Below are 21,995 nucleotides of genomic sequence, written 5' to 3'. Positions count from 1 at the left end.
ACCGGCACAGACTGGAGGCCTCGCTGTAGTGACTGGCACAGACCGGAGGCCTCGCTGTAGTGACCGGCACAGACCGGAGGCCTCGTTGTAGTGACCGGCACAGACCGGAGGCATTGCTGTAGTGACCGGCACAGACCGGAGGCATCTCTGTAGTGACTGGCACAGACCGGAGGCATCGCTGTAGTGACTGGCACAGACCGGAGGCATCGCTGTAGTGACCGGCACAGACCGGAGGCATCTCTGTAGTGACCGGCACAGACCGGAGGCCTCGCTGTAGTGACCGGCACAGACTGGAGGCCTCGCTGTAGTGACTGGCACAGACCGGAGGCATCGCTGTAGCGACTGGCACAGACCAGAGGCATCGCTGTAATGACCGGCACAGACCGGAGGCCTCGCTGTAGTGACCGGCACAGACCGGAGGCATCGCTGTAGTGACTGGCACAGACCGGAGGCCTCGCTGTAGTGACCGGCACAGACCGGAGACATTGCTGAAGTGACCGGCACAGACCAGAGGCATCGCTGTAGTGACCGGCAGAGACCGGAGGCATCGCTGTAGTGACCGGCACAGACCGGAGGCCTCGTTGTAGTGACCGGCACAGACCGGAGGCCTCGTTGTAGTGACCGGCACAGACCGGAGGCATCGCTGTAGTGACCGGCACAGACCGGAGTCATCGCTGTAGCGACTGGCACAGACCGGAAGCATCGCTGTAGTGACCGGCACAGACCGGAGGCCTCGCTGTAGTGACCGACACAGACGGGAGGCATCGCTGTAGTGATCGGCACAGACCGGAGGCCTCGCTGTAGTGACCGGCACAGACCGGAGGCATCGCTGTAGTGACCGGCACAGACCGGAGGCCTCGCTGTAGTGACCGGCACAGACCGGAGGCATCTCTGTAGCGACTGGCACAGACCAGAGGCATCGCTGTAGTGACCGGCACAGACCGGAGACATTGCTGAAGTGACCGGCACAGACCAGAGGCATCGCTGTAGTGACCGGCACAGACCGGAGGCATCGCTGTAGTGACCGGCACAGACCGGAGGCCTCGTTGTAGTGACCGGCACAGACCGGAGGCATCGCTGTAGTGACCGGCACAGACTGGAGGCATCGCTGTAGCGACTGGCACAGACCGGAAGCATCGCTGTAGTGACTGGCACAGACCGGAGGCCTCGCTGTAGTGACCGGCACAGACGGGAGGCATCGCTGTAGTGACCGGCACAGACCGGAGGCCTCGCTGTAGTGACCGGCACAGACCGGAGGCATCGCTGTATTGACCGGCACAGACCGGAGGCCTCGCTGTAGTGACCGGCACAGACCGGAGGCATCTCTGTAGCGACTGGCACAGACCAAAGGCATCGCTGTAGTGACCGGCACAGACCGGAGGCCTCGTTGTAGTGACCGGCACAGACCGGAGGCATCGCTGTAGTGACCGGCACAGACCGGAGGCCTCGTTGTAGTGACCGGCACAGACCGGAGGCATCGCTGTAGTGACCGGCACAGACCGGAGGCATCGCTGTAGCGACTGGCACAGACCGGAAGCATCGCTGTAGTGACTGGCACAGACCGGAGGCCTCGCTGTAGTGACCGGCACAGACGGGAGGCATCGCTGTAGTGACCGGCACAGACCGGAGGCCTCGCTGTAGTGACCAGCACAGACCGGAGGCATCGCTGTAGTGACCGGCACAGACCGGAGGCCTCGCTGTAGTGACCGGCACAGACCGGAGGCATTGCTGTAGTGACCGGCACAGACCGGAGGCATCACAGTAGTGACCGGCACAGACCAGAGGCATCGCTGTAGTGACCGGTACAGACCGGATGCATTGCTGTAGTGACTGGCACAGACCAGAGGCCTCGCTGTAGTGACCGGCACAGACCGGAGGCATCGCTGTAGTGACCGGTACAGACCGGAGGCATTGCTGTAGTGACTGGCACAGACCAGAGGCATCGCTGTAGTGACCGGTACAGACCGGAGGCATTGCTGTAGTGACCGGCACAGACCGGAGGCATCGCTGTAGTGACCGGCACAGACCGGAGGCATCTCTGTAGTGACCGGCACAGACCGGAGGCCTCGCTGTAGTGACCGGCACAGACTGGAGGCCTCGCTGTAGTGACTGGCACAGACCGGAGGCATCGCTGTAGCGACTGGCACAGACCAGAGGCATCGCTGTAATGACCGGCACAGACCGGAGGCATTGCTGTAGTGACCGGCACAGACCGGAGGCATCTCTGTAGTGACCGGCACAGACCGGAGGCATCGCTGTAGTGACCGGCACAGACCGGAGGCATCTCTGTAGTGACCGGCACAGACCGGAGGCCTCGCTGTAGTGACCGGCACTGACCGGAGGCATCTCTGTAGTGACCGGCACAGACCGGAGGCCTCGCTGTAGTGACCGGCACAGACTGGAGGCCTCGCTGTAGTGACTGGCACAGATCGGAGGCATCGCTGTAGCGACTGGCACAGACCGGAGGCCTCGCTGTAGTGACTGGCACAGACCGGAGGCATCTCTGTAGTGACCGGCACAGACCGGAGGCATCGCTGTAATGACCGGCACAGACCGGAGGCCTCGCTGTAGTGACTGGCACAGACCGGAGGCATCTCTGTAGTGACCGGCACAGACCGGAGGCATCGCTGTAGTGACCGGCACAGACCGGAGGCCTCACTGTAGCGTCTAGCCTGATAGATAGCCTGGCCGCTGCATTCAGAATAGATTGTAGAGGGGAGAGTTTAGTGAGGGGAAGACCGATTAGTAAGGAGTTACAGTAGTCAAGGCGAGAATGAATCAGAGAGACAATAAGTGTCTTTAATGTATCACTGGTAAGGAAAGGGTGTATTCTGGAGATGTTTTTGAGGTGGAGCGTGCAAGTGATTGAATATGGGGGGGTGAAGGAAAGGTCAAACACAACTCTGAGGAAGTGGGCATCCGAGGTAGTGGACATGCTGCCTAGGCGTACAGCCCTGACACCACCTTGTGATCACTATACAGCCTTGACTGTTCATCCTTGACTACACCCTGTTATCTATATACAGAACTGACTTCACCTACCAATCATTGTGCAGCACGAAAGCCACCCTGTGATAGCTATGCAGTCCTGACTTCGCCCTGTAATCACTATTTGGCCCTGACCCCACTCCTGCCCCCTTCCATGGTCCCTTTGCTGACCCCATGCTTTGCTCCTCAGTCTGTCCCCTGAAAGTGTGATGTGGAGACTTCACTCTGCTTAGATAACCTTGTCATTCCTGTATCCATACCTCCCAACCGTCCCGATTTCCGCGGGACAGTCACGATTTGGGTGACATGTCCCGCGGTCCCGGTTGGAGGGAGGTATGTCCCGATTTCAACTCAGATCTGCGTCCAGAGGACGCAGATCTGAGTTGAACACACATGCGGCTGAAGGAAGGAGCTGACAGAGATGGAGGGACATGAATCTGGGGGCAGAGATGGAAGAGGGACATGAAACTGGGGGCAGATGAAGGGTGTATATGAAACTGGGGGAGAGATAGAGGGGGACATATAATTTACGGGTGACTGTAGGAGGATTATACTGTGTGCGGGCACATGAAAAATTAACGAGTGGGCGGAGTCAACATAAAAGTGGGCGGGGCTAAATTTGCCGCGGCGCCACACATTTTGTCCCTCTTTCGGTTCTTCAAAAGTTGGGAGGTATGCTGTATCATCGGAGAATTCTACAGTCATCTTCAGGGGCCGATCCAGGGCCAGGCGCTGCTTCAGACGTCTACGTATCAACACGCCGCCTACGCTGATACGTAGACGTCTGACGAGAGAAGAGGATTGCGGAGGCAGCGGGAGCAGCATCAGCGCGATCGGTAAGTATAATAACATTGTTTTTGTTTTATAATAGGCCGCTACGGTAGTGGCCTATTTACCAACCTCCCCGGAGCTGCTCACTGCCGCCCCCGCTTCCCTTTGTACTTTAGGCCGCGGAGGCCGGCAGTGAATAGGCCCGGGCCAGGCCGCGATCCCACTGCCGCTATTATTATACACAGGATCTTTTCAGACCTCCGAGTATAATAATCGGAGCCCCAGGCGAGGTGAGGGAACATAATACACAGTGTTACTTACCTCTCCAGGATCCGATGTTAATCCTATCTGGCTTCGTGCCTATATGGTAATGCCCAGACGTCACATGGTCTAGTATATTACCATATAGGCCCAAAGCCTGTGCTAGCAGTACCATATAGGCCCGAAGCCTGCTAGGATTAAAGAGGACCTTTCATGGGTTTGGGCAAAGGCAGTTCTATATACCGCTGGAAAGCCGACAGTGCGCTGAATTCAGTTTTGCCCAAACCCATGAAAGGTCCTCTTTAACACCGGATCCCGGAGAGGTAACAGTGTTTATTATGTTCCCTCATCTCCCCTGGGGCTCCGATTATTATACTCGGGGGTATGAAAAGTACCCTGAGTATAATAATAGAGCTTGAAGGGGACACTGTGGCCCTGTAACCTGTATTATGCCCCATGCATTAGAGCCCCCATGCTCTATTATGACTCGCATTTGAAAAACGCATTTTAAGGGCTAATTTTTTCAAAAAATCCTAGGGGGGACCCCCCAGTAAGTAGGGCCCTGCCAAAGCCAATTTCCCAGGGCCCCACAGATCCTGGATCCGCCACTGGAGCTGTGTATCTAATCCTCTCCTGTGTGATACTGACTACTGTGAGAGGGAGGAGACAAACACATCACAACCCCATTGTCTCTTTTTGCTCCCTCTTCATGTGAATACCTCCCTATCTTTCCCCTGGGTTTTTTGCAGGGTGAAAAAATCAGTTTAAGGCTGCATTCACACAGAGTAACGCCAGGCGTCATTTGTGTGTAATTTGTGTGTCTTTTACGGCCGTCATAAAACGTTTAGGCAGAGTTCACACGGAGTAAACGCGCCGCGCATTGTGGCGCGTTTACGGCGCGTGTACGCCGCGTTATTTTACGGTGCGCGATTACGCCGCGTTAACGCCGTGTTTACGCGGCGCTAACGCGGCGTAATCGCGCACCGTAAAAAAACGCGGCGTACACGCGCCGTAAACGCGCCACAATGCGCGGCGCGTTTACTCCGTGTGAACTCTGCCTAACATAGAGTTCTATAGGAAAAGACGGCCGTCATTTACTGCCGTCATTTACGGCCGTCATTACAATGACGGCCGTAAATGACGGCCGTCTTTTCCTATAGAACTCTATGTAAACGTTTTATGACGGCCGTAAAAGACACACAAATTACACACAAATGACGCCTGGCGTTACTCTGTGTGAATGCAGCCTAAGGAATTAGGCTGCATTCACACGGAGTAACGCCAGGCGTTTTTTGTGTGTATTTTGTGTGTATTTTTACAGCCGTAAAAAGCAGTCTCCATTGAGTTCTATAGTAAAATACGCCTGTATTTTTACGTCCGTAATTTTACGGACGTAAAATTACGGATGTAAATTTACGGACGTAAAAAAACGCCAGCATTTTACTATAGAACTCAATGGAGACTGCTTTTTACGGCTGTAAAAATACACACAAAATACACACAAAAAACGCCTGGCGTTACTCCGTGTGAATGCAGCCTTAGGCCGGGTTCACACGGAGTTACGTGCCGCGAGATTTGGCACGTAGACGCCGCGTGACCCTTTGCGTGCCGTACACGCTCCCATTCATTTCAATGGGAGCGGGGAGCGTATGCGCCGCGCTAGTTTGCGGCCGTGAATAAATGCACGGCCGCAAACTAGCGCGGCGCATACGCTCCCCGCTCCCATTGAAATGAATGGGAGCGTGTACGGCACGCAAAGGGTCACGCGGCGTCTACGTGCCAAATCTCGCGGCACGTAACTCCGTGTGAACCCGGCCTTAGGAAACTTTTTTTTTTTTTCAACTTTTTTTGCATGACGCGTTTTTCATCATGGTTTTTGTTTCATTGTTTTTTTCCTCCAGTAGACTGTATGGACCTGGAAAATTCCCTTTAAAAAATGCATTTGGTTTTTGCAAAAAAAAAAAGCGTCAAAAACTGCATCAAAAACCGCCTCCTTTTGATTTAAATGGGTTTTTCAAGGCAGAATCCGCCTGGAGATAGATTATATATCGCTTTTTATCCCCATATAGCGAAACCGCCAGTTCGCAGAGGAAAACGCTGCAGAAAAACCACAATACGTTTCCTCCGCAGTCTTTTCCGTAGCGTTTTTCGGCTGCGGCTCGCTATGTATGTCATTAATCCTCAGTTGGTTTTAAGCCGTGTCCTTAAGGGGTTAATAATATCCCCTTCCATACCCCATTGCTTTCAATAGGGGGCTCTTCTCCAGAGCAGGAGAGGACATGCTCCATATAACCTGGATCGGTCACACAGCGCCCCCTACCTAAAAAACATTCAAAACACTTATTATATCACTGGCAGATTTTATGTGGTTTTAACCCCTCGTGACCTGGGGAAAAATCTACTGGCAGCAGGTCTATGTATACATGTATAGGGGTCAGTGACCTCTGACCTGTCCTTAGTGCTGATTGGCCGCTCCCTGGATATAATGCAGCACCTGCTCCTTCTACTGCTCATTATCTGCAGCTTTGGCTGTGACTGCAGTCTATGGTGGTGGTTGGAGGTTTTGGCTGCCATTGCTGTGATATCACCTCTAGAGGATGTGTCTGGTGAGTATATATCACCTTGTATACATGCAGGGGACTGCTAATAGCTGAGATTTTGTCGCTTTGTGTTGGTTTTGCTGGGTCTTTTCAGTGTAGTTGACTGTCCTGACTACTAGAAGCCTCCTGTATGGTGGTGGATATACTCCTGGTGTATACTGTATATCTGAAGGTGGATATACTCCTAGTGTATACTATGGCCTATACCTATTATATTGTTATGGTCTGATAGATTCACTTAAAGGGATGTTCCAGGTTCTGACATTGACAGCTGGGCCAGAAGTGACAACCCTCTAATGTGATGTCGGCTACTCCTCATGTAAGGTCTCTGCTTTACACCCAGAGGTGAGACCCTTCCCTGCCTATAGGGAGCCATTGGAATAACCCATCCCCTGATGCACCTGCCTCCCCCCCCCCCCCCAACCCATTACCATAGCCATGTACACAATCTTGTTATGTTTCCAATGACTACACTGTATATTGTCTGAGCAGGCTCCTGTATATGCCCAGCAGGTACCGCAGCTCACAATACACCCCTGTGCTCTAGAATGGGACAGCCTAAGACTTGCCGATGTGTAACCTGGGCTTTGAAGGGAAGCCGCCATTATTTCCTTCCTGGGGGGGGGGTGTTATTGCCATGTTTTGTTCCATTCATGAAATGAATAATGCTATAGATAAGTGAGTGTTCTGTATACCAGGTTTAACCCATTCCCTGCTACTCATCTGCGGCTGAATTACGAGGGAAGGTCTCCAGATCTTACAGGTCACCCCCGCCCCTGACTTTATCAATATGCACATGAACTCTGTAATGTCACTGCTGCCTCATTGGAGCAAAGGCACCACCCTCATTGCTCCGAAATGCTCATTTGTATAGTGACAAAAATATATCTTGCTATAGTGGCAGTAATTCACAAGGGGGCGCTGTCTGGTGACGGTCACCTGAACCAATGTAGACTGATGTGAGGGCTCTGCTGACTTTCCCTTGAAGAGGCTCTGCCCTCTAATAATTCAGGTCTGACCAGTCAGGGTCAGGAAACTTGTTGGGCTGAGGTGTCTCTGCTCACTTGTGTAAGGGGGCTGTGCTGTGTTTTTGGGGCAACCCCCCCCCCCTCCCCCCAATCCCTTGTCACAACTACTAGCATCTCGGTCTCCCGACATATGTATAACCTACTGATATATACACCAAAGATACTTAATGGTTGTCAGTCGGCCATTATACTTTCCTAGTGGATTGTTTAGTGTCCTAATGGATGGCCTAGACCTCCCATCATTTTCCTTATCACTTGGGTAGATAGCAGGTACAGTATATGGTAAGTTTCTTATGGTCATTCTCTATTGTTTCCAGAATCTGGTCCTTGTAGAAACCATCCCGGGCTGAGTCTCTGGAGACATTACTGCAACATGTGGAGCTTCTTTTCTCTCTGCTGCCCCTACTGCTATCCTGGAATACCTGTAAGGACTGGTAAATATCACTGCTGGGGGCCTCTCTGCTGCCGGGGTGGTCTATATGGACTAATGGTCCTCTTATTTGTAGGGTTTCTGCTGATGAGGTCTCTTCTCGCTCTGCTCTTGGGAAGGTCTCGCTGTTGTGAATCTCTGCTGGTCCAGTTACAGTCATGCCCATGTATAAGAAGGATACGGTATGGCGTGCCGATTCCTCACTCTTTAGGGGAGGATACAGGGATTCATGGATGCCTCTACAGAACCACATGGACTCGCTGGGCCACCACAGGGGCCTTCACAAAGCCTAATGGACAGAAGACTGATGGTTTCCCTGTAGGACTTCCTGGCCTGTTATTTGATGACTGACTGACTTTAGAAGGTACTTGGTCTCTAACTGGTAACTTCATTCTGATAAGATGTTGATGGTTCTTGACTTGTATGATGGTCCCGTCTCATAGTGGCAGGTTCTTCTATCTCTGGCCACCCCCTTAATGTAGATGTCCTGTTATGGTCTGACCATCTCTGTATCTTATTTAAGGCTCATCCATCTACTCTACAACATGGACCTGCTGCAACTAGGACCACACCACTCATCAAGGACCATTACGTGAGCACAATGGACCACCTCAAGTACCTGGTGATCTCTACACACTATTATGCTATAAGCAGATATGGGTGGATGAACTAATTTTGAATCTTCTGACCATGGTATGGAAAGCATGAACATTGTGGGGGGGGGGGGGGGGGGGTCTCATGTCTGTGGATGGTGAAGCTCCTTTTGTGGTATGTAAAGTCTTAGGCTGTGACCTGGTGGCCTTTAGACTCCGTGATTGTTCTTGGTTGACCATTTAGAAGCGCTCTGGAGAACGGCCTTGTGTAAACGGTTCACCAGTCAGTGGTAGAAGATGGACAATACTGTAAATCTGGATGTACAGAGGACGGCCTTCAGGGAGGGTCTACACAGATCTATTAAGGGTTTCTCGAGTGTTGTCCAACAGAGGTCACGTCTGAAGTATCCAGCTGGACAACTGTCTTAGGTTTTGTGAACACAAATCAGCTGTGTGACTCAATGTTTCTCCTACTGGCAGCCATTGGGGGACATGTATCAAGCCTCGTGTGCCCTTCGTGAATGATCTCCTAATGGAGGGCTTCTTCAGGGATTGTCACACTGGGCACTTCCTCAGGTTCAGCCTTTTTGGGGTTCCTTAAGGACTGGATCAAAAAAGACTGATGGGAGGTTTAGGGCAAGTTTGCATGGCATTCTTTAACAATCTGCCCCCTTGTTTTCTGCTGACATTATTTTATTTTATATTTTTTTTTTGTGAAATCCTCCTCAATCTGCAAAAACTGAACCTATTCGGAGCACTATACATCTTGCCAGTGCACATAACAATGAATGGAGTAGCCATGAATGGTTCCATGGACACTCTCCATAGTCTTGTATGATGTCCAGTCTCCTTGATAACTGCCCCAAAAGTCTGTATACCTGAATATAATAATGTCTACATAGGGGGCGCTGTCATGATGGACAAACTCTCCTTCAAATATGACATAGTAATTTAGTGATCTGAGCTACGATTTTATGATGGTGTATAGAATTGTAAATCAATAACTTAAAACAACCTATTGTCAGTATATAATATGGGTCTAACAATAGGACTGAAGATCTTGTAGAAAACCGGACACTTCCTGGCATCTTCCAGACTGTAGTAGGAGATGTCGCTGGTTTTGGTGCCATGTTGTAGGTCAGAGGCCTGTCACTGTTCTCTAGTGCTGCCCCATGTCTCCTCCCATCTAGACCTCTGTATATAGGGTATATTGGATATAGTCGCTACTTGCTCATGGTTAACCCTTTCTATAACTACTAATGTCCAACCTCCCTGATCTAGGTGAGATGTTGGGGTGTCCCTGGGCTCAGGGGGGTTGTTGTATATTACATTCTGAGGGTATGTACTAGTAACTGTGCTGGATGATAAATCTGTCATATACATGAGATTTATCTGCAGATCAGCTTATTGTGATTGATATTAATAAGACTTCAGATTTTTGGCAGATTTCACCAAATCTGAGTCTGCAGATATATTGTGTATGACCGGACTGTCTAAAGTAACTTGCTCAATACTTTAGTTATCTTGCTTAAGTCGTGCCCTCATGTCCAGCAAATCTGATAAATTTTAGCTGACACCAGTGCCTGGGCCACTATATACTCTCTATGGGAATCTCTGCAGCGTGTTTACATGGTGGGAGCCCCAGACCTCCTCTGTCCCTACTCTCTCCATTGAATTGCTCTCAATGCCTACAGGGCAAGATGATGATCATGTGATGGACCCGGCTCTAGCAGATTATTTATAGGGATGTTTGTGACATGTTCTCATCTAGACTGTAGTATCGTGTGAGACCTCACTGACCACATGGAGGAGTGGCAATGGCGACATCTATGGCTGCTCTGACTTTCTTTTCTGTTGGTCATGTGTTGTCTGACATCACATCTAATAAAGGGACACATGTGCATGAGGTCTAACGCTATGGGGCTCTAATTAACCACCTTGTGCCTCCTTTTGTTCACTTGTGTCCCTTTTCCAGATGTTCTGCCCTCACCACCACCAGGTGATGGATTATCCCTTTATGGCGTTCTTCTACCTTTTCCTTTTGGCAACCCTTTGACCAATATTAAGCAATATTTGGCTTGTAACCAGAGGTCTCCTGGTCCCTACAAGCTCGTTCATATCCTCAGCTCTTGTGGCCATATTCATGAAGCATCTTATAAGGTACAATAGTTACACCACAACCTCCAGGCTGGTCCTGCACAATGTAGGAACATGGAGTAGAGTCTTGGTGACTTCTTGACACATGTGTGAGCTCTCCTATTGTGTTACCAGTTATATCTGCGGCCTTCAGGGCACATGGCGGCTCCTTGAGACAAGTGACTGAGAACACAACATGTACAAGATGCTGAGCAAAGCCTATCTGTACATGAGGCCAAACATCAGGAAGATCAGCGGGGAATAAACCTGAGGTTATAGGGGTGATGCCTTATGGGTACATGGATGTGGAGTCAGTCCGTATAGGGACTTGTAAATCCAGGGGGTTAGATGGCGTCCTTGTGTCAATGACTGGTAACTTATCTGGACTAGAACTTACAAAAGTTGTTTGGTGTCTTGTATACGAGGAGCAGAAATTCCAGAATCTCTTCAGTCTATTTTCTGTGAAATATAGGCTTTTTTTTTTTTTTTTTTAATATTAAAGTGAGTTTTATGTGGCCACTAGGGGCGCCCTACTATAGTGTGTATACTGTAAGCCAATGATGAGATCTGGGGTAAATGTGGGGGTTCAGATTTTTTTTTTTTTTCTCCCCTGAACCTAAATCTTGATCTGTTAGGGTTTACGTAAATCAGTCACCTCTGTTAGAATGTAGTCCCACAGCGCAGCCAATCCTCTATAATACATGTCGATTCTCTGCAGCATACAGGCTGTGCGTCGTCCCCCCCCCCCCCCAATGTAAGGGCGAGATCACATCTGCACCCCGGTGTCCACTTTCAGGTTTCCGTCTTCTGCTGACAGGAGGCGAAAAACCTGGCAGACAGTGTCGTCCTGTGAACATTTAGTCCTGCGTGTCTGACTCTGTGTCCGGTTAAAAAAAAAAAAAATGCTGCGGAGAACAGAAGACTCACAGGTGGACACTCTGCAAACCCATTCAAACAAATAGTGACTGCCAGTTTTCGTCTCCTGTCCAGTTTCTCAGGCAGAAGACGGAAACCTGAAAGCGGAGCCTGGCCACAGATGTGAACCTGCCCTAATCCACCCAGCTATGTCTTTCCTATATACAGGTGCCCAAGATATCTACCTGTGACTTGTCCTGGTCTGATCCTTTATTCCTGATAATACTGATCTCGGGATTTCACATCAGACAGACCCAATCTCTGAGATATGTGATCGACGATAAACTTCATGACTGGACTGTCTTTCCAGCCTGGTTTATAATCAGATACTTTATTTTTGGGGAGTCTTAATCCAACCTCCTGCTTGTCTGGATTGTGGGTCTTGAGTTGGGAGACTCTATGGTGGGATTTAATGAAGTGTTGAGTTTGGTAAAAGCCTATTATTCTAGTGACTTGTATTCCTTATGCTGATCTCCCCAATATGAGGTCTTCGGGACACTTGAACATGTAGTTGGTGTCACAAGTAAAGAAATCCTTGCTGGGATCCTCTTCACTGTCTGGGGTTGTAGGACTTGTCTCTCTTCAGGATAAGGCCAGGGATGGCTGTTCTTTGGAGTAGGTAGACATGATTTGCATTGGATCAGGTCTCTTCGATCGACCTTCACCAAATGGTTTCTCAGGTTCGGTGATGGGACACGTTCTGTGGTTACATAGATGAGGTTGGATGAAGACATCAGTCCACCAAGTCAATGGTCGGTGTGGCTGCATGGTCTCTAATCTGAAAAGACTGATATCTGCATATGAAGGAGGCTTGTCTGCTGCCTACTAGGGGTCTTGCGGCTATGGTGGGTGTAAGGTTTGGAGGTAATGCTGGAGACCCAGGGTGAGGGGAGTGATGACGGCACACAGGTATCAATCTTACTATAGCCTAGCCCCATAGATTGGGTCACCTGTATCTCATATTAGGGTCAGGGGGTGCAGGAGTTGGGTCTAACCCTCCATTCTTGTAGTAAAGGGATATCCTTGCACACCAGATAGTTGTTTATTGAATAGTAGTAGAAATCCCATACATGTACAGTCACATCCTATGTCATTGCCTTAAGTCATGTAGCCAAACCTAATATCAGTCCTTGTCAAAGGGCTTTCAGTTCTTATGACTCTTCCTGGATGGTAAACTGGGTTTAGAAAATGGATCCAGGTATAGGGATGTGACTGCCGGAGATATGTTGGCTCCTGGGGTAAGTATATTACTAACCGCTTGTTGGCCCTTCGAGTTTATCCGTGAACAAATATCACTCTTAAACTGCTGGTATCACCCTGGTGGAAGGAACGTACAATATGGAGGGAAGTAACAAGTAGGAATGATGTGACTTTGGTCAGAGGTGTGAGGATTATGTAACATGGGATAAGATGTAATCTGTGCTTTCAATGTGATACGCGTGTAATACATTGAAAGCAATAGGGAAAATAGCCTCCCATTGACTTCAGTGGGGAGTGGACGTATGTCGGCTCCCATTCATGTCAATGGGAGCTGCTTTTTCCGCGCTCATTCTGAATGTGTTTTTACAATCTGAGCGCAGCGTAACGCCGTGAAGGCTCCTTTAGTTTGGATTCGGCATCTTGAGGTGTAGGTGACACGCAGAACACTTCAGGGACCAGTTCCATAAATATACAGACTGTTCCTGAAGCACAGCCCTGTCCGGTGGAGTTTGAGATTATTCTAGGTCACGCTCCTCCATGTAAGTGACATTATATTCCTGTATCCATGCTGTGATTGTTGGGGGCTGAGGACGCTCTGCTGTGACAGAACTGCTATATACAATTTGGATAGGACTATAAAGGGTCCTCTGCTTACTACACACGGGTCACATCCAGACTAAACCTTAGTCACACATGCTCCTTTTGTATAAGATGGCAGAATCTGTAGATTAAGTAAAAGGATAAGCTGGGTTAGACCTTCTATAGGCTTCAGTATCTAAGATCTCTTATTTTCTTGGTATCTCCAGGTAGAACCCCCTCAGGTTATTGTATGTTATTCCCTCTTATAGAGATCTTCTATAGACAAGTTTCCTGATCTTTATGTAAATGATCTAGATAATACTTAACCTAGTGTTGTAGAAATGTTTGCAAGTGATGGACAGACTCTTATAATCTTGTTCCATGTGGATCCAGTGTTCTAGAATAGATCATGTACTGTTATAAGATGGGTTCTCAAGTCCTTCATATATGATCATGGAAGGGGATCTTGTCAGGACTTTCAACAGTCTGATGCCAAGACTTTATCAGTAAGTTGGCTAAGGTTCTTGTCTTGTAAAGCCACCTGGGCCAGTCTCACAATAGTCTGCCCCTTTTCTAGTCCATCTATCCCATCTTGTTCCTCCTCTAAATACTCCACCAACCCCATGCAAAATGAACTGGGACGGACATGCGCACCTCTCAGGACTGTTTTTGGTAAGCACACCCATCAGATATGTAGCTATGTCCTGTCCCCAGTAACTCCCCTCTAGGATGCAGTAGGTAGATCTCAACAGGGCTTTGGGTCAATCTTGTAATTGGTGGGTTTTTTTTTCTTCCTCCCTTCTATGAAGTGCTGAGTGAGTCTCTTGCTCTGCTTTACATCTTCATTAAATGTGCCGTTGCATTGTATCACGTGAATGGCCCATAGCGGACATTGTCCTTTCACTTCCTAAAACGGGACCTGCAGTAATCTAATAAGTTATTGCATTTAACAGACTGAAAGAAGGTCCATGTATGGACGCTGTCTGTATCCCCTATTAGATCTGAAGCTAAAAAACTTCAGGTTAACCCCTTCCCGACATGCGCCGTAATAGTACGGCGCGTGTCGGGTCTGTAACTATGGCGACCGCCCGGGAGCCGGGCGGCCGTCATAGCCGCCGGGTGTCTACTGCTTTAAGCAGTAAACAACCGGCTCTAATGCCTCCGATCGGTCCCCGGACCGATCGGAGGCATTAACCCCTCCGGCGCTGCTGTCAAAGGCGCCGGAGGTGCATGGGCGCCGCCATTTTGGCAGGGATCGCCGGCTCCTGGAGCATGCTCCAGGGCCGACCCCCCCCCCCCGTTGCCATGACAGCCGGGAGCCTTATTAAAGGCTCCCAGCCGGTCTGCAAATTCTCTCTTTTGCAGGTTGGTGTATACAGCCTGCAAAAGAGATGATTTTTTGCATTGCAATGCATTGGCATTGTAATGCATTGCATTAGTGATCAGACCCCCTGGGGTTCAACACCCCTAGGGGGTCTAATAAATGCAAAAAAAATAATAAAAAAAAGTAAAAAAATATAAAAAGTATTAAAAGTTCAAATCACCCCCCTTTCCCTAGAACAAATATAAAAGTAGTTAAAACTGTAACACATACATGTTAGGTATCCCCGCGTCCGAAATTGCCCGCTCTACAAATCTATACAAATATTTTTCCTGTTCGGTACACGCCGTAGCAGGAAAAATAGTCAAAAGTGCCAAACCGCCGTTTTTTCACTGTTTTAATTGTGATAAAAATTTGAATAAAAAGTGATCAAAGCAATAACATTTCCCGAAAGTGGTAGAACTAAAAAGTACACCCGGCCCTGCAAAAAAAGACGCCCTATGCATCCCCGTACACCTATGTATAAAAAAGTTACGGCCGTCGGAATATGGCGACTTTTAGAAAAAAAAAATTTTAACACCGTTTTGGAATTTTTTTTTTTAGGGGTCAAAATGTAAATAAAACCATATAAATTTGGTATCCCCGGAACCGTACCGATTCTTCAAATCCACCCCATTCTGAATTTTTTTTTCCTGCTTCCCAGTACATTATATAGAATAATTAATGGTGGCATCATGAAGAAAAAATTGTCCCGCAAAAATTAAGACCTCATATGACTCTGGGAGCGGAGAAATAAAAAAGTTATGGGGTTTAGAAGGAGGGGAGTCAAAAACGAAAATCAAAAAATGCCATCGGCGGGAAGGGGTTAAGATCCTTTGTCTATATAAGACTATGGAAGGAAAACAATCTCTGCTTCACTTCTGTTGCCCTTTGGACGTGGGACTCTTCACAACGCCCCGTAAAGATTAGCATAACAGGGCGTGGATTAGATTCCCCACTTCTGAAGGTGAAGTGGTGATCTCTAGTATGAACCTAATAATGTAATTGGTAGCCTTTTGTTTGGTATCGGGGGGGATAGTTTTGTGAATCTTTAGTTTCGTCGCTCTGATCTTATGTGACATAACAAGCAGCCGACGCTCCTCTTCTGGACCCTCGGTCTTTTGAGTTTGTCACGGTCTGAATTGGGTATCTACTTGGTGCATGTGGTGAGGGAATAACATCAGACAGAGCGTTGATACCAGTTCCTCTCTCAGTAAGAGCTGGAGGCACACTTAACCTTTGAGGAAGCCGGGGTATATATAAATAACAGAAATGAGGGGCCGGGGGTCACTTCATTTACTGACTTTGCTAGAATCTTATCTGTTTTATGATGGTCCAGCTGGTGTTTCCACCTCTTGTTTGGAGGTGTCCTCGGGGTTGGGGTCCTTTTGAATTGTCTCTGCCGTCCTTGTCTGAAATCCCGGGTGCAGGCGTCATCTTGTCACGTAATATCAGTCAGTTTCAAACATAAATAATTATACTACATTTAGACTTATTATGCTTATATAGCGCCATCATATTCCACAGCGCTTTACAGATATTGTCACTGTCTCATATAGGGCTCACAATCTACATTCTCTATCAGTATGTCTTTGTGTGGGAGGAAACGGGAGTACCCAGAGGAAACCCACGCAAACACAGGGAGAACAAACAAACTCCTTGCAGATGTTGCCCTTGGCAGGATTTGAACCTAGGACTCGGCGCTGCAGTACTAACCCCTGAGCCACCGTGGTGTTAAGGGTAACAATGTTTGTGAGTCATATAGTTACTGCCTTCACAGGTCATCCTGAGTTTTTGCTTGTGCTGTTGGTGCCAAGAAAAGGTTTGTAGAGTGTATATTGGATTAACTTCATCCCACGTCCCATTTGCCAGGTGATAAACTGAGCACACGCTTACATGACAGCAACAATATTCTCCAGTCCTTACATGTGCAAATGGATCCTTCCATTCCAATCCAAACAGTGTGAGTATTCTGACTCCCACTTCAATGATCCCTGTGGTAGTCCATATATGTGACATGAGATGTATAAGGGTCCCTATAGTAGCTCTTACAGAAGTAATGAATACACAAGGACTCCAGTATAGCTTCTGTAATGGTCACAGCTTGTCATAGTCAGTTCCACTTGTATGTTATATACAATATCATGTCTTGCCTAGAAAATTCTCAAATTCAAAGTAAAACCAGGTAGATGTCTAAAGTGAAACGTGTTGGCGAGTGTAATGTACACAACGGGTGTATTTGGACACTTGTCCTGTACAGTTATTCCCATGGGTGTAGTCCTATACTCATGGTGGTGGCTGCTCAGAAGTGACTATAACACGTAAGATGAGCAAGTGCATGGTAGAGGTTCTGAGTCTACAGGCATCTCCTCCATACAGGTGAATTGTAGGACGTAGGATGTAGGTTGTGAAAGATCAATGGAATTGGTGATCAGTAGCTCTGGTGGGACAGACATGGAATTGTAGGGTGACTTTTCTAATTGAACAATCATTAGCTATTAAAATACATGACATTATTGATGCATGACCGGAGCGATGGGGTCTGAAGCCTGATTGTAGTTGGAAAGAGTAAATTGGATAATAAAAGGATAGTTCAGAGTGGATGTGCTGGTCAGTTTGGGCTTACAAGGGCAATGGGATGGGGCGATAATTGGTTGGAGAGGGAAGATTTAAGGGAGGGTGGGACTATTGTGAAGGAACCTTTCTGGTTAGATGTTGAGATGAGTTGGAGCAGAAGTGAAGTTGGGGATGAGGTGCGACTGGATTGGATTAAGTGTGCATTTGGTGAGGTGGGATATTGAGGTTAGGATGGAGACTGGAGAGCTTATCATTGGTGGAGGTAAGGATGAAGAGCACCAGACGGTTGGTTGTAGGGGGGGGGGGGGGGGGGGTGTAAGGTGAGACAGTCTGGTGTGAAATTTGAGTTTGAAATAAGTATCTGAGAGGACATTGGAAGAGGGAGGTGAAGGTATTGCATAACTTTGTGGGATAGGGAAGGTATGTGCTGGTCCTACTGGGACTGGCTTTTCTCCCAGAAGCATCAGGACACTGTTCATGGATTGCTGGCCGAACGTGTGTCTAAGGCCTCAAAGCTATGGTCTGAAGTAGTGGTATTAAAAAAATAAATAAAAGAAGGCAAAGGTGGTGTCTTCCTGGAGTGAGGATATACTAGAGAGCAGAGGAGGGGTCTGGATGTCAAGGTGGTGAATTTGGGGGTTCTGTTACAGAGGGGATGGAAGAGAATTTTATAAGGTGTGGTCAGCTAGAGGTTGGATTGAGCAGAGGCGGGTGACTGAGGTCCAGTATGTGTCCACCTGTGATTTACAAGAGGAGAATGGATGACTGCAATGTCGCTCTCTTTAATGATCCTCTTTTCTCAAAAGTAAAACAGAAGAGATCTGTGTCCTGATACCTTCTAGTACAGGGGTGGGCAATTTTCCCATGGGGCCACATGAGAAATTTTAACTGTTCTAGAGGGCCATGTGCGCCGTGGCAAATTTAGCTCCACCCACTTCTCTGCTGACTCCGCCCATTCTCTATTTTTCCATGTGCCCCACGAAGTAAAATCCTCCTGCAATCACCCTAACATTATACACCACACACACACATAATGACCCCAAATGCCTGACAGTAATAAGAATAGTTAGTAACACATGTACCTGGTGTTGTTTGCTTTCACTTTGCTCCCGGAGCTTCCTCTCTCTCCTCAGGGCTGCAGACGGCAGGAGCTCCTCATGTGTAACAGCAGGTCCAGGGAGCCCTTATCCTGTGCAGTGAGAGGCTCACCTCTGATTGGTGGGCAGTGAGAGAAGGGGGCGTGTCCTACACCTCAGCTCAAGCAGAGCACTGAAGGGACACTCTCTTAATTTAATGCATGAAAGTTGCAGGCTGCCTGCCGTGCCAGCAAAATATGCCGACCCCTGGCAGCTATGCGGGCTGCATAGAAGCAGTCAGAGGGCCGGATGTGGCCCGCGGGCCGTACATTGCCCAGGTCTGTTTTAGTAGATCCTGTACATGTCTAAATCTCTAAACTACTGCCAGAAGATCCGACATACTTTCTGAAAGCAGACATTTTAATAGACCAGGTGCTATCGCTTGTAATCGTGAGCACAGAAAAGGTAGAAACTGTTTATAATGCAACCAGGAGAGGAATAAGTCAGGATGGCTGGAGTCGGTAACCTGGAATCCTTCCATGGCATGTGATGCAGGCAAAGGTTATGGAAGACTGTCCAGTTGTTTAACAGTTGCCGCTGTAAAGCTGGATTCACAGTTTTTGGTCTTGATTGCTGACACAGATCCTGAACAAAGTTGTGAAGCGCACAGGCAACTTTGATCACCACATCTACAGTATCGGAAGCAAACTGCAGTGCACAGTTGCGGACCCTACACTTACTAACCATGATCCCAAAGGCACACTCCACCAAGCGTTGTGCCCGGCTCTGCCTCATGTTGAAGACCCTCTTCCGCGCATCTAGTCTCCTCCATGGGTATAGACTCAGCAGCTTGAATGAGTGGGAAAAGCCTCATCTTATACCAGGACGAAGGGGACTGGATGCGTGGTACCCGGAAGTGGTCTTGGTAGAGGTCATCGCCTGATCTAGCAGTACTCGCCACCCCCCCCCCCCCCCCCCCCACGATGACAGTAGCGCCCGGGAATCCCCAGTACGACCATAGGCACCGATGTCTATGGCAAAAAATCGGTGCGTGGCATCAGTCACTGCCATCAGGACCACTGAAAAGTGCTTGTAGTTGTACAGTGATCCTGAGTGCGGTGGCTTCTGCACACGTATATGCTTACAGTCGACTGTGCCAATGAAGTTGGGGAAATTTGGCCACATTGAGCCTGCTGCTGCCTGTAACTGAATCTCCGGGGTCGGACTGGACATTTCATATGGCATGTGCTCCTCACATCTCCAGATATGATGGATTTACCAACCGGAAGGTGCAGGGATGCAAAAGAAACCTGAAGAAAAGGAAATTTGTACGCTAATTGTAGTGAGACATTTTCTTGTCTTACTCACTGACCCTTTACCAGAATTACCAGGTTTTGTTTATAAATAAATGTACAAATTTGATAACTTACCGCAACGTAATGAGCAGCCTTTCGGTCAGACTGAGGGCCTTCCTCATGATGATGCTCAGCCAGGATTATAAGTAACTCGTCAAATGCCTCAGGTGGCCTCCGATCGAATGCAAGGAACTTATCAGGAATTCTGTAATAAAAAACAAACCCTTTACTTCATAGTAATTTAGACACCTACAAGGATCCAAAACTCGATTAAAAACTGAAAATAGCTGACGCGTTTTGGGAAACTGTTTAGTCCCTTACTCATAGCTTGAATACAAATAGGAAATGATCCACCCTATATACTACTAACTCCTCCTTGCATAATTACAATGGTACTTTGACCCAGTGTCAAAATATTGTCATGCATTACGTTAGGAACACTGGGTCTGGTATCAATGTACATATATTGTAGATATTATTGCGTTATATGTCTGTTAGAAAATCAGTGTGTGAGTGACTGGTCAGATTTAATATATAAAGAAAGATTTGATTCTGATTAAGACCACTAGGGCAACGTGGATCTAAGTAAGCTTCACGCTACAGAAGGCGTTTTTTGCAGTCGCCACCGCGCACAGGATTTGGAACATGATCCATAATGAAAAATATAAAACTAGAGGTATTACCTTGGTGGAATAGCATGAAATTCTTGGACGCATTGGACATGTTGTCTGACATTGTCTTTGAACAGTCTGCCAAATGCTCAGACTCTTGTTTCGACTGGACGAATGGTAGAGATGGCAATGTGTACATCTGATATATTACATAGCTACTGTTGCAATTAAAAATCCAGTACTTCTTGTTTGTAACAAATTTGGTGGATTTGTATGCAATAAGCAGCCAATACAATCAAACTGTGGACTGTAAGGCGTTGAAAAAGAAATGCCAGACATCTGTTTACAAGATGTAGATGCAGTAGGTTTGTCCACCAAAAGATGACATGTTCTCTTGAACAATATTCGCCCTCTCAAGAGTCTACCAGGGATATCCACGGCTAAGCAACCTACTGTAGGGTACTTGGATTGTTGCAAAAATTCATTGTGATTGGAACAGGCACGCTTGGTGCATAGAAGTTCTCTGGGTTGACACCAAGGCTAGAAGTATAATATTGCTGGCAGTGGGTTTGCAGTATAAAGATGTCAAAACCATATTAGTACTCTGGGTCCCCCCATGAGCTGGATATCCAAAAAACAAATTAACGGATCAACTGTGTGAAACTTAGTGTTGGTGTCTACATGGTCAACAAACATTGGTATGGGCGCCACATCTCCCCTCCAAATAATGAGTATGTCATCAATGTAGCGTCCATACCAATACAGATGACTGAAGAACGGATTTAAATCAGAAAGAAAATGACCCCTCCCACCATGACATATACGGGTTGGCAAGAGAAGGGGAGGTGTGTGTGTGTGTGTGTGTGTGTGTGTGTGTGGCATTAGCCAGGTGATGAAATGGTCAACAAAGGCAGAGGTAGGTCCTGATGGTAGATATGACAGCCATTGGAGGGTGAGTAGATGTGAACAGAGTGCACTTCAAGGGTCCATTCACATGGAGGAATTTCGTGTGGAATTTCAGTGCTGAAACTCTGCTAGCAGAAAAAGGAATCCATTGAAGTCAGTGAGAGGCTTTTGTTTTTATATTTTTCAGCATTGAAATTCCTCACTAGGGTTGAGCCGATCTTGAACTTTCAGGCTTGTTTTTAAAATCCAATTTCCAATCATTTTCCATTCAAGCCTGATCACAATTCCAAATCTTCCACCCACCCAAAAATATCAGGATCAGAATTCCAATTGTGAAAATTTTCTCGCTTGCCGATTGGAATCTGATTTTTATTTTTTTCCGGTCCCGATCGCTCAACTTCAAAGAAAGGATAGGATGAAGGCAGGTAACAGTTGGATTGGGGCGAAGGAGCAATTGTCAATAGGAGGAAGCCTACACCTCCACCAGGTTTATTGTTTGGACAGGGGAGTGTGAAAATTGCAGTATGTCTACTCCTCCACCTGGTTCATTGTCAGACCTGAGGGTATAGGAGACGTTTACACCCTCATGTGACAGCATGGGAAGCAGTA

Source organism: Leptodactylus fuscus, chromosome 5, assembly GCF_031893055.1.
Source record: "Leptodactylus fuscus isolate aLepFus1 chromosome 5, aLepFus1.hap2, whole genome shotgun sequence".
NCBI lineage: Eukaryota > Metazoa > Chordata > Amphibia > Anura > Leptodactylidae > Leptodactylus > Leptodactylus fuscus.
This window is presented reverse-complemented; position numbering follows the sequence as displayed.